The sequence below is a fragment of the Dermacentor andersoni genome, chromosome 2, assembly GCF_023375885.2.
Source record: "Dermacentor andersoni chromosome 2, qqDerAnde1_hic_scaffold, whole genome shotgun sequence".
In the NCBI taxonomy this organism is placed as follows: Eukaryota; Metazoa; Arthropoda; class Arachnida; order Ixodida; family Ixodidae; genus Dermacentor; species Dermacentor andersoni.
In genome coordinates, this window is record NC_092815.1 from 178926501 (window position 1) to 178939032 (window position 12532).

Here is a 12532-nt window from a genome sequence, read left to right on the forward strand (position 1 = left end):
GCCACGGCGACGACGATTCGACCACCACCGCCACGGCCGCTCTTTACAAGTCCTGTCTGTACTTTGTTTCGTCGGACGGGCTGGCCTTCAGCAAGGAACAACACGCGAACGAGTTTTTCGATGTCGTTCGAACAGTGACGAGAGGCATGCTACGACGCCTTGACACGCCCGCCAGAATCGTCCACTTCCAGGCCATCCTGTCCACGGAACGGGGCGTGCCCACGTACTTCTTCTTCGCGACGAACGGGCTGGGAACTTGGTTTCTTGACGTTCGCCCGCCGCTGTCAGGCTTCGTGGACAACGACACGCTGAGTTTCCTGCTCGAGGCAGCCGCCGAAGCTCTTGGCGTCGACAAGAGCGACGAGAAAGTTGACGTGGACAGGATCCTCGACGTCGACAACGATCTGCGGACAACGTGGAATTCCGCGCGCCCCATCAGGAAGGTGTCCTTGGAGACGCTGGCCAGCGTTGGAGCAGGCTGGAACTTGTCGCGCGACGACTGGCACGTCGCCTTCGACGGCAGTCCCCTCGTCTACTCTTCAGACTACGACGTGCTGGTTAGGGGCTTCGAAAACTTGGAGAAAGCGCTGGAGGCCCTGTTCGCGCGCATGAGGCGGAAAGAGGCGGCCGTTTACCTCCTGGCACACATTCTCCTGCCGGAAGAAATGCTTCTCGCCCACGTGCACCGACGGCGTCACGACCTTTGCTTCGCACTTGTGCGGCATGTCATGGGGGACATCTGGGACCAGCTGGAGTCTGCGCTCTTCTATCCTGTTGACGTGACGAAGGACGCTCTGTCATTGACGCAATCCATGATGACGAGCATCGAGCGACGGCTCAATTTCGCCAACCGCTCGAACTCGTCTATCGACGATGACCACCCACTGGCAACGACTGTTCCCTTGAGCGTGCTTGCACCAAGGCCCGTTAATCTATCGAGCCCTTCTGTGCGCCTCCTCGTCAGCAACATTCATGCAGACAGCCTCTATCGGAACCTCATCGAACTACGCACGCACTTCGCGACCCTTTATAAGCTCAAGTTCAGTGACCTGGCGAGTCTGACTGAGCCAGTAGCGCTCGTCAACCATGACGGAGGCGTCACCGTGACGCTCACGCGCCGTTACCTACGGGCGCCCTTCTTCTGCCACGGGCCTCCTGAGCAGCTCAACGCCGCCACGCTAGGCGTCGCCGTCGTCTCAGAAGTGCTCGAAGCTTCTCTGGATCTCCAGTTCTGCGGCGGCCAAGGTGTCCTCGAGAAGTGTTCGGCAGCAGACTCCGACTCGCACTCGAAAGATTTGCCACACAAGGGCGCGATGACTCGCTTTGGCACGTGCTTGGACGGGACCGTTCGAGACCTCAACGCTTCCGACGTCGGCGGGTCGTCGGGTGATGATTTCAAAAACCCGCTGGTCTTCTGGACAGCAGCGTTTCAAGTGGCAGAGGACTACCTCAAACGGTACAACGCCGTTAACGAGTCTCCACGACCACCGTATCACGCCGAGACCGCGGCAGGAAAGGCGTTCTTCGAACGCTATTGCTACTATATGTGCGAGCGTGAAGACCCGTTCCAACCAAATGGTAGGAGGCACTGGGCCAGGCTTCTCTGCAACGCGGCCGCCATGAATTCTCCAACGTTCGCGGCCCTCTTTGGTTGCGCCGAAGTTCAGACAATGGCGCCGCGGCACCGCTGCCTCCTTGTATGATCGACAAGTTCACCACAATGATGTAGCATTTTGAAGCAGAAAAGAACTGCATTATTCTTGCTATGCATATTTTCGTGATTAGTATGATTAAGTACGCGTTTAGATTAAGCACGCACTTGTTGCGACATCTCTAAACATAGGTGACGAGCATAGTTTGTCACCTAAATACTTAACCCTTGCGGCAACATGGTACACTGGTCCAACCTGGTGGTCATTCAGGTTCTCCTTACCCTCCCTCCCACTCCTCACCCCGCGTAATTGATGGATTCTTTAAAGGGATTGTCAAAACGGTAAGCTGCTTCAATAAGGCTCCTTCACACATTGACATGCAAAAAATAATCCGAGTATCTCCAAGCGACAGTGAACAACATTACCTTGACTCTGTCCAGCCACGTGGCATTTCCATATTTCTAAATCTTGGTGCATGACGGTTGGGACACCTTATATATATTTCGTTGTTTCAAAAATTTTATGCGGGCCATCACGGCGACGGCGACGGCAAAAATTCGCTTGGCGTGTCCATATAATTTCTATCGCAAGAATGACCTGTGTGCCTGAAGTATCCTAGGATATACTATATTCTATACGAGATAAAAACCCATTACTAGTGTCACATGTACACGAGCGATTTTGCATTGTGTCTCCGTTGGAATACGACTGCAACACTGGGATTCGAACTCTCGACCTCGTGTCCCGCGGCAGAACGCCATAGCTACCACGGATGGTGTAAACTACGCTATGGCCCACTCGTACAAACCTTAACACGTAGTGTCAAAATCACCACTCATACGTTAGCGCCATACGTGTAGACCATAGATAAATGTATTTCACTGTGTGCAGACAACCTGACTCAATTTTGCTTATTGTTTAGCAATTCGTGTCATCGTGCGTGGGCAGTTTTCACTAGACAGATAAGTAAGCTGGTCTTGGATCTGGAGGACAATCCCAATTGCTGTCCCCCAGATATAGGACCTTGCCGTTGGGTGCGGGAGTTGGCCGAGGTTGAGGAGGACTTTGAGATGAAAATTGGAGGTTTATTTACATTATTTACAGTGAGAGTACAAAGAAATGAACAGTCATAAAGTCATTACGGGCCGGCAGCAACTCGGACGCTGCGGCCCGTGGCAAGAAGCTCGAAACAGATGAATGGAGGAATGCTCTGTTGCTGCTCCCGGTCTCTGGCTTTTAACCCCTTCGGTGTCTCGGAGTCACGTCACGTTCGGCCAATCGGCGAGCCCGCTCAGGTGTCGTCATTTTCGGCCAATGGTAGGCGCCCGTGCGAGTGTACGTCACATTCGGCTCAGAGGGCCACTCCTTGGGCTCCAATTGTCCGAGGGATTACTTGTCTGCGGTATTGCCTTCCCGGTCTGCAACTACCATCACAAAGGCGGACGGGGGGGATTGCTCCCAGGGCTTCACGGTGCATTACGGCCGTCGTTGCCTCGCGGCTTGCAAGCGCCGTCACAATAGGCGGATGGGGGGGAGACGGGTTGTCTTCGAGCGAACTTCCAGTGCTGCAAAGCAGCTTTGCTCGGGACCTACGTTACCTGGAACCGCGCCAGGCTAGCGCTACACTTTCGGAAAGAGTCAAGCAGTGGGACAATAGCTCAACCTGCGGCGCACGAGGTGAGGGACGCAAACTTGATTGGACGTGCCGCGGCTCGGGAACGTGGTAGATGTGCTTCTGCGCTCCTTAATTAGGTGTGACGCGATTCGATGTGGTCTGGTGAACTCGAAGGAGGCTCAGAAAAAGGTCCCGTATCCAACACTGGTCATCGAAACCGAGACATTTCAGGGTGATCGCAAGGGACATATTACTGCTAACTGAGAGTAGGGTGAGGAAAATAGGGAGAAATTACATACAGAGAGCGAAAAAAGGCCGCTGCATTTTGCAAGGCAATAGTCGAACAATCAGCCCGTATCTTAGGTCATTCCACGCTAAGTGTCCTAGACATGTTTCTCGACCGTCTTAGATTTTCTTGTAAAAAAACGTATGGCTATTTATTATCTTGCTCACGCTCATTTGCCAGTAGCACTTTCTTGCTGAGTTTGCTCAAGTGAAACATGGTTCTGCGGGAAAATTAATATGAAAGTGATTTCGATGTGTAACGCTACACAAATTCGTTTGCTGACGCTACAATGGTTTGCATTCAATACAGGGTGTTTCTACGAAGACTAAGTAATGTTTAGAGATGTAAATTTTGAAATAAAAGGGCGGTTCCTTCGGAGACATGCCGTCAGCGGTTGCGACCATGGGGTGATGGCTGATGCGTCGTAATTAGTCGCTAATCAACATATATATATATATATATACATATATATATATATATATAATACTTAATTTTTAGCACTCATTTTGAGCGTGCTCATGATTATGGCAAAATTATGATGAAATCAAGTGGGATAATTAAATTATGGGGTTTTAAGTGCCAAAACCACTTTATGATTATGAGGCACGCCGTATTTGGAAACTCCGGATATTTCGACCACGTGGGGTTCTTTAACGTGCACCTAAATCCAAGTACACACGGGTGTTTTTCGCATTTCGCCCCCATCGAAATGCGACCGCCGTGGCCGGGATTCGATCCCGCGACCTCGTGCTTAGCAGTCCATCATAGCCACTAAGCAACCATGGCGGGTCAAGTGGGATAATTAATGTTATTAGCTGTGACGTATTGTTCATGATACAGAATTTTAAAAAGTCGCAGCTTCGCCCGCCCATCGATTGCGATAGCTAATTGGCGGGCAGCTATTCTAATTAAGTTAGGATAGTAGTTTTATCGGCGGTATGAACTTCTAAACGTTCGCTTACCAACTAAATTAACAAGCGTGGTGTCACGGGTGCACAAGCACACACGAGCGCACCTCACTCGATGACCGCGGAAACTCGCTGTCAAAATGCTGGAGTGCGAAAGCGTGGCAGCTGAAATATTTATATATCGGCTATTAACGAACCAACCTGAAAAATTCTTGCGGCTGAACGAGAGGGCACGTAACCATCGTATAACCATAATTTGTTATGGGGCCTGGTGAGGGGCCCTTTAGACCCGCAACACGCTATTGGCACTCCATTCTTTGGTGGCCTTACTTTCCTGGTATTGTCTTTCAGGAAACAGTGAAAAACAATGAACAGATATCTCATCAAGAACAGACTTCCCAAAGAGGATGATGAAAGAACGCGCCATCCACCGGGCATGGGAGCTTCAACGTCCACTTCTAAACCTACCGAGGTTCGCCTTAGCGGCAGAGGCTCGACATATTTCACTGTAACCACTGCCTCCGCACGCGTGCGAATTGTTGGTGAGGATCTAGCCACTAAATTTAAAGCACACCAGGGAGAACATTTCCAACCAGCTCGGAAACATGCACACAAATGGCTCCTGGATGAGGCATCAGTGGACAAGTTATTTTGTGAGACCTTTAGCACTGTCTTTGAGATAAACATCTTTCTTTCAAATCCTCGAAGTTCCATGGATAAGGACTCTCGTTTGACGTTTGTGCAAAATGAGTTTTCTAACTCGAAGAACGCTCTTATAAGATATAGAAGTCATGAGGCCTCGAATCTGCATCGTGCAGCCATGCGCGGGACCGCAGCTTAGAAAAGGGGGGTGAATGTAGGAACAGCTTGTGTAACTGGGAAGCAAGAAATGGCAGACGCACGGAAAGCGCCGATAGCGACATTATCTTCATTACTCAGCATGCCAGGGATTCGCAGCATGTGGTCAGCATGATGCACAAAGTAATAAAGACTGCTTCTGGAACTTCGCACCAATGACATTCCAGGACTGCAATCATGGCTTTCTCGAACCAAGTATAGACAGAAGGCTCTCCCACTACATTTTAAACGAAATGTTGGAAATATTGGCTCGTGATGTTCTCTGGTCAATCACAAATGAGGTTCGTGAAGCGGGGCACTATGCCATGATCATGGATGAGACATCGGTCATATCTGCCAAGAAGCAAGTGTCGATCTACTTTCGTTTTGTCCGAAAGAACTTCGAAACACATGAGCTATTATGTGGATTTTATAACACTGCGGACACCAGAGCGGCCAGTCTTCTTGCCCTTCTAGAGGACATTCTCTGCCGTTTACTCTTTGCATTGACAATTGCCGTGGCAATGGTGTGATGGCGCTGCAAATATGAGAGGACCGCACGGTGGGCTGCAAGCTCTCATACAACAGGAGGAGCCGAGAGCACTGTACCTACACTGTCTTGCACACATGCTTATCCTGGTGCTGCAGGACACGAGTCAGAAAGTGGAAATGTGTCGCGATATCTCGGGCATGATATTGTTACGTAGGAAGATGCAGGCGAAAAGCTATATACAAGCATATTTACAAGAAAAATACGCTGCGCTTGGTGAAGAGGCAACAGCCCGCGCTAGCTTCTCATCGTCGTCGTCGTCTTCGCACTGCTCGCCTTTTCGTGATCGCACATATTGTTCCGTAGCACCACCCCCGGCTGCAAAAGCGCCGTCCCGGAGCGACTAAAGATCGGACTCTGAAGCAGTGTAGTAGGCCTTGAGCCTACTGACATGTACGACATCACTTGATGCTAGAAGAGAGGACGAGGTTTAACCCACAGGAGCAATTTCGTAAGTCACAGGCGTCACCTGGCGCAGCACGCGGTAGGGCCCTGTGTATCGCGAAAGGAGCTTCTCTGAAAGTCCGACGTGACGGGAGGGCGACCACAGGAGTACGAGCGCACCAGGCGAAAACTGTACGTCACGATGGCGGGCGTTGTAATGACCAGTGGCGTAGCAACAGGGGGGGCCGGGGGGCCGTGGGCCCCGGGTGCAAGGGGCCAGGAGGGGGGGTGGGGGGTGTCATATACGTCTGAACACACCCGTCTTTCCGCCGGCTACACCCGGGGGGGGGGGGGGGTGACAGAAGACCTATGGGCCCCGGTTGCAAGACGACCTAGCTACGCCACTGGTAATGACACTGCTGAGTGGCTTGTGCGGCCGTCAGTCGAGCACGGGCAAGCTGGCGTGCATGGTCGGCGAGGGCGATGGCGTCGCGCGCATACTCGCTTGTTGAGATCGCAGCAGGACGAAGTGCCGTGTCTAGGGGCAAGGTAGGTTCGCGACCGTACAGTAGATAAAATGGAGAAAATCCGGCGGTGTCGTGCTGGGAAGAATTGTACGCAAATGTTACGTAAGGAAGGGCAATGTCCCAGTCGTGGTGGTCTTTGGAAACGTACTTGGACAGCATATCGGTAAGAGTACGGTTTAACGGCTCTGTCAGGCAATTGGTTTGAGGATGGTATGAGGTAGACAGCTTGTGTTGAATGGAGCAGGAACGCACAATGTCGGCGATAACTTTCGAGAGGAAGTACTACCACGGTCAGTAAGCAGCTGTCGCGTGGCGCCATGAAGCAAGATGATGTCACGCAAGAGAAAGTCCGCGACGTCAGTGGCGCAACTGTTAGGGAGAGCCCGCGTGATAGCGTATTGGGTGGCGTAATCAGCTGCGACGGCTACCCATTTGTTCCCAGAGGGTGACGTGGGAAAGGGACCGAGGAGGTCTAATCCAACACGAAAGAAGGGTTCCACAGGGACGGTGATCGGCTGGAGATGACCGGCAGGTAGCACCTGAGGTGTTTTCCGACGCTGGCAGGGATAACAGGCAGCAACATAGCGTCGAACGGAGCGAGCGAGACCAGCCCAATAGAAGTGGCGGCGGACGCGGTCGTACGTGCGGGTTATCCCAACATGTCCGGCAGTGGGTGCGTCATGCATCTCAAAGAGCACAGTCTGTCGTAGATGTTTTGGCACGACAAGATCAGAGCCGTCAGGGAGGAAGTTCCTTCGGTACAGAATGCCGCCCTGGAGGACATATCGGCGAACGGATGCTTCGGTAGGTGTAGAGCGCAGACGCTCGATGAGTACTCGCAGCGATAGGTCTCGGTACTGCTCATCGGCGATGTTAGCGAAGGCAGACACAGAGAAAACACCTTTGGCAGTACTACTGTCGGCGTCGTCAGGCTCGTCTTTCGGGTAGCGAGACAGGCAGTCAGCGTCCTTGTGTAGTCGGCCAGATTTGTAGGTGACAGAGTACGAATATTCTTGGAGGCGTAAGGCCCAGCGACCAAGTCTTCCTGTAGGATCTTTCAGTGAGCATAAGCAACAAAGCGCATGATGGTCTGTGACAACGGAAAAGGGTCGGCCATATAAGTATGGGCGGAACTTCGCAACCGCCCAGACTAGGGCCAGATACTCACGCTCAGTGATGGAATAGTTGCGCTCCGCGGGCGAGAGGAGCCTGGTGGCGTAAACGATAACACGGTCGTCGCCGCGCTGGCGTTGTGCCAGTACTGCGCCAATTCCGTGACCGCTGGCATCAAAACGGACTTAGGTAGGCGCAGAAGGATCGAAATGGGCCAGAACGGGAGGCGTTGTGAGAAGGCCGATTAGAAGCGAGAATGCAGAGGTCTCGTTATCGCCCCCCTGGAAAGGGGCGTCTTTTTTCAAAAACTCGGTTAGTGGTCGTGCTATGGCGCAGAAATTTCTCACGAAACGGCGGAAGTACGAACAAAGGCCGATGAAGCGGCGCACATCCTTGACTCACTTCGGAACAGGGAAGTGCGCAACAGCATGGATCTTGCCTGGGTCCGGTTGCACTCCGTTCGCGTCAACGAGATGTCCAAGGACGGTAATCTGGCGACGGCCGAATTGACACTTCGATGCGTTGAGTTGCAGACCGGCTCGGCGAAAAGCGTCCAGGACTGCTGAGAGGCGCTCGAGGTGCGTAGCGAACGTTTGGGAGAATATGATAACGTCATCCAAGTAGCACAGGCACGTGAACCACTTGAAACCGTGAACCGCCGGTATTAATGCGATGTTTGACAGCTGTAGTTTGGGCCAAAGGACGATCGTTAAAGTAAAAAATATCGTGGTAGGAAAACAGAACGCGGTAGAGTTCACGAGCGTGCTCGGACGGCAAGTCGGGCGCAATCATTTTCTGTAAGTCAGCCATGGTACAATTTGCCGACTGCGATGGTAGAGGAGCATCGGAGGAAGTGTCCTCTACTGCAATGGATGCTACTGAGTTATCCGCGAATGAGCAAAGCTAGGCCAGAGACATCCCGCGTGGCAGCACTTGTGTCGTCAAGCCAAAGTTGACCACTGGCAGGCGGACGCAATTCGCCGTAATAGATAAAACTGTATGAGGTACTGTGATCCTGTGTGTAAGGAGGACGTCTTGCATAGGAGCCGCGATGTAGTGACCGTCGGGGACTGGTCAACGATATTTTTTACTAGGTCAACGTAGGTCAGTGCCGAAGGTGACAAGCGAACGAAGTCGACGGAACTGAGGCGACTGGGGTGTGGTTTAGCAGAATCCAGAACAGGCAGGTCAAGGCGGAGAGTACTGGTGGAACAATCAATGAGAGCAGAATGTGCGGAGAGGAAGTCTAAGCCGAGGATGGTGTCGTGGGGACAGTGGGCGATGACTGTGAATAGCACGATTGTTGAGCGATCGGCGAAGGAGACGCGGGCGGTACACATACCAATTACGGGGGCTGTTCCGCCATCGGCGACACGGACAACAGGCGGCGTGGCGGGCGTGATAATTTTCTTGAGCCGGTTACGAAGGTCAGCGCTCATTACGGACAAATGCGCCCCAGTGTCTATGAGTGCAGACACAGAAACACCGTCGACTTGCACGTCAAGAAGGTTCAGATGAGTGGGCAACGTCAGTAGAGGATTTGGCGGCGCAGGGAGCAATGCAGCGTCACCTCGAGGCGCTGCATCGTCTAGTTTTCCGCTGGGAGCGGCGTCCGAAAGGAGTCGGCGAATAGGAGCGACGGGGCTGGGGAGAGCGAGATTGTCGTTGTTGGGGCGAAGGCGAACGAGAATAGGAGCGGTTCGGTGCAGGAGAGTCAGCGGCGGCGTTATCGGAGCGTGCGGCATAGGGACGAGAATGGCCACCTGGCGGGCGAGAGTAGGCGGTATAAGTAGACCGGGTCGGGGAACTCCAGCGACTGCGACAGTGCCAAGAAATGTGCCCGATTCGATGGCAGTGGAAATAAATGGGCTTGTCGTCAGCAGTGCGCCATTCAGATGGGTTGCGGAAACGTGGTGGGTAAGAAGGTGCGGGACGGCGCGGAATCGAAGAAGCCGGGCGGGTATCAGGACGATGGGCCGAGCAGATGGTGTGAAGACCCATGTTTTCGAACTCTTGGCGGACAACTGCCTGGATCAGTGAGACTGTGACTGCAGATGTGTTGGTGGGACTGGAGTCGAAGGCAGCCGGATAGGCGGCCTCGATCTCACGCCGGACGATCCTGGTAACATCGGCAGTGTTGTTAGGACGAGGAGTGTCGGCACAAGATGTCGCTGGGGTGTTGGGCAGACGGGCAAACTGCTGGTCAATACGTCGGCTTTTAGCGAGTTCCAAGCGGCGGCACTATTTTATAACAGCATCCACCGTCGCTATGTTGTTGCAGACGAGCAAGTTGAAGGCGTCATCGGCAATGCCTTTGAGGATGTGGGCAACCTTGTCTGACTCAGTCATGTGGGTGTCAACTTTGCGGCACAGAGCCAAGACGTCCTGAATGTACGTGACATAGGGCTCTGTTGACGTCTGCACAGGGCCGGAAAGCGCCTTCGGCGCGGCAAGTTGGTGACCGTAGGGGTTGCCGAACAAGTCTCGAAGCTGTGTCTTAAGTGAATCCCAACTGGTGAGCTCATCTTCGTGCGTGCGATACCAAACTCTAGGTGTGCCACCGAGGTAAAAGACTACGTTGGCGAGCACAATAGTAGGGTCCCACCGGTTATTGCGGCTGACGTGTTCATACAGGCTGATGCAGTCATCGACGTCTTCCCCATCTTCGCCCGAGAATACGCCAGGATCACGGGGAGCGGGGAGAGTGATGTAGGTCGTCGAAGTGGCAGCAGGTGTCGGAGCCGGGGGAGTCCGGTTGTCGTCGCCGGGAGCCATGAAGGAAGCCTCGACGTACCGTCTACTGCGAAGCTCCGTGACGAGGTACAGGGAACGTCCACCTCCACCAGATATGTTACGTAGGAACATGCAGGCGAAAAGCTATATACAAGTATATTTACAAGAAAAATACGCTGCGCTTGGCCAAGAGGCAACAGCCCGCGCTAGCTTCTCATCGTCGTCGTCGTCTTCGCACTGCTCGCCTTTTCGTGATCGCACATATTGTTCCGTAGCAATATCAGAAATGATAAACTTTGTTACGTGCTCCCCAAAGTGTCCAGATATGTTCCAGGCACTTCAGAAAGAAGATGAGAGCGTCAGATGGTCAGTGGTTTTTGGGTTTATCATGAGTTTTTAATATTTTAATTGTTAGCTAGTTGAGGAAACGTTCCTGTTGCCCAGTATTTTCGCTCACTTTGACTAAGGGCGTTATGGATGTCTACCAAGAGTTTACGTGTTTCTTCATTTATTTATTTAGTACTTTAAGGACCATGCGGTCATTTGTTAGCATAATCGCTGCACTTCAGAAACAAATAAAACTGATATTTACAATATTGCCTCTCTGCCTGTGTATAGCTCTTGCCAAGGGGCATGCGCGGGGAGGGGGGGGGGGATACGAATGAAGAAAGGGCGCGCATTACCGTCGACAGCCATCGTGAGATTACGCTTAATTTCTAGAGCGCAGCTCTTATGGGCGCCCGTTCCTGCAGTGAGCGTCGGCATCGGCGTAACCGAGCGAACGAGCAAATCAGCGAAGGATGAACGAGCGAACGCGGAGCGGGAGATGAAAGACGCGATCCACGAACGGCGGAGTCCAATGAGAGCTGCCCCTTCAGTGACGTGCGCATGGGAAACTGCTTGTGTCATGCGAACCCGCCTGACCGCTCGATGCGTACTTGTATCTGGTCTCAGCCGGACTGCTCGCTCCGTACTATCGTCTGCCCACGTCAGCTCTCGTTCGCGCTTGTTCCAATTGTCATGGTTTGATATTGTGTTATTTACAATGACGAGTCTAAACCGAGACGTCCTGATGGGAAGTTTTTGGAGACAGTGCGCCATATCCGGTTCTGTACAAGACGGACCTGGTCCCTGAATTCAAGAACGCGGAGGCGACGCCCAGTAACTCATCCTTCCTGACAATGAAACGCGGCGACACCGCAACAGAAAAGAACACACCAACATGATTATGATCAGTGGCAACGACGTCATCTTCGTAAGACATGACTCGCGTTAAGAACGAAGGACGAAGAACGTAAATACAACGTCTACCTGTCAACAGACGAAAGAAAAAGCATGCGACATCTCGCACCTACAGAGGCGATATTTTCGTGCTGTCACGTGAGTGCCGCAGCTGCTCGCCGCCAGTGCGCGTGGCCGCTCTGTCGCAGACTCTGCGTTTTAACGCCGACGGCGCGCCGCGCGCGCTTTACCGTTAGTGTGATAGGGCTTTCTTAGGCGGCAATCACTCCGAGATAGCGTCAGAGTAGCGCGCATTGTCTGTTTACCGATGACGCGATCGATAAGGCATGCGGCGAGAACGTCAAAACAAAGCGCTGCATGAGCAAAAGTCTGTCTGCGGCGGCTGCTCTGAATCGCGCCCACGCGTCACCTGCGCGCTCCCTCTCGCGTTCTCCCTATTAGCCATGCAGTCGCGCCACACTTCGCTCGTTTGCAACATGCCGCACGAGGCAGATTGTCCGCGCCAGCCAATATATCGCGAAATAAAAACATGTATACAGCTGCGCTGAAATTTCGCCTTAGAGAGTACTGTAATCGTCGGTGAATTTTTTTTTGAAGGCGCTGGCATTTGTTACGATTATTGACTCTACTGCACCGTGTGCAATTGTGTCTCATTCATGCATTTGAAACCTCTGTACGCCATACA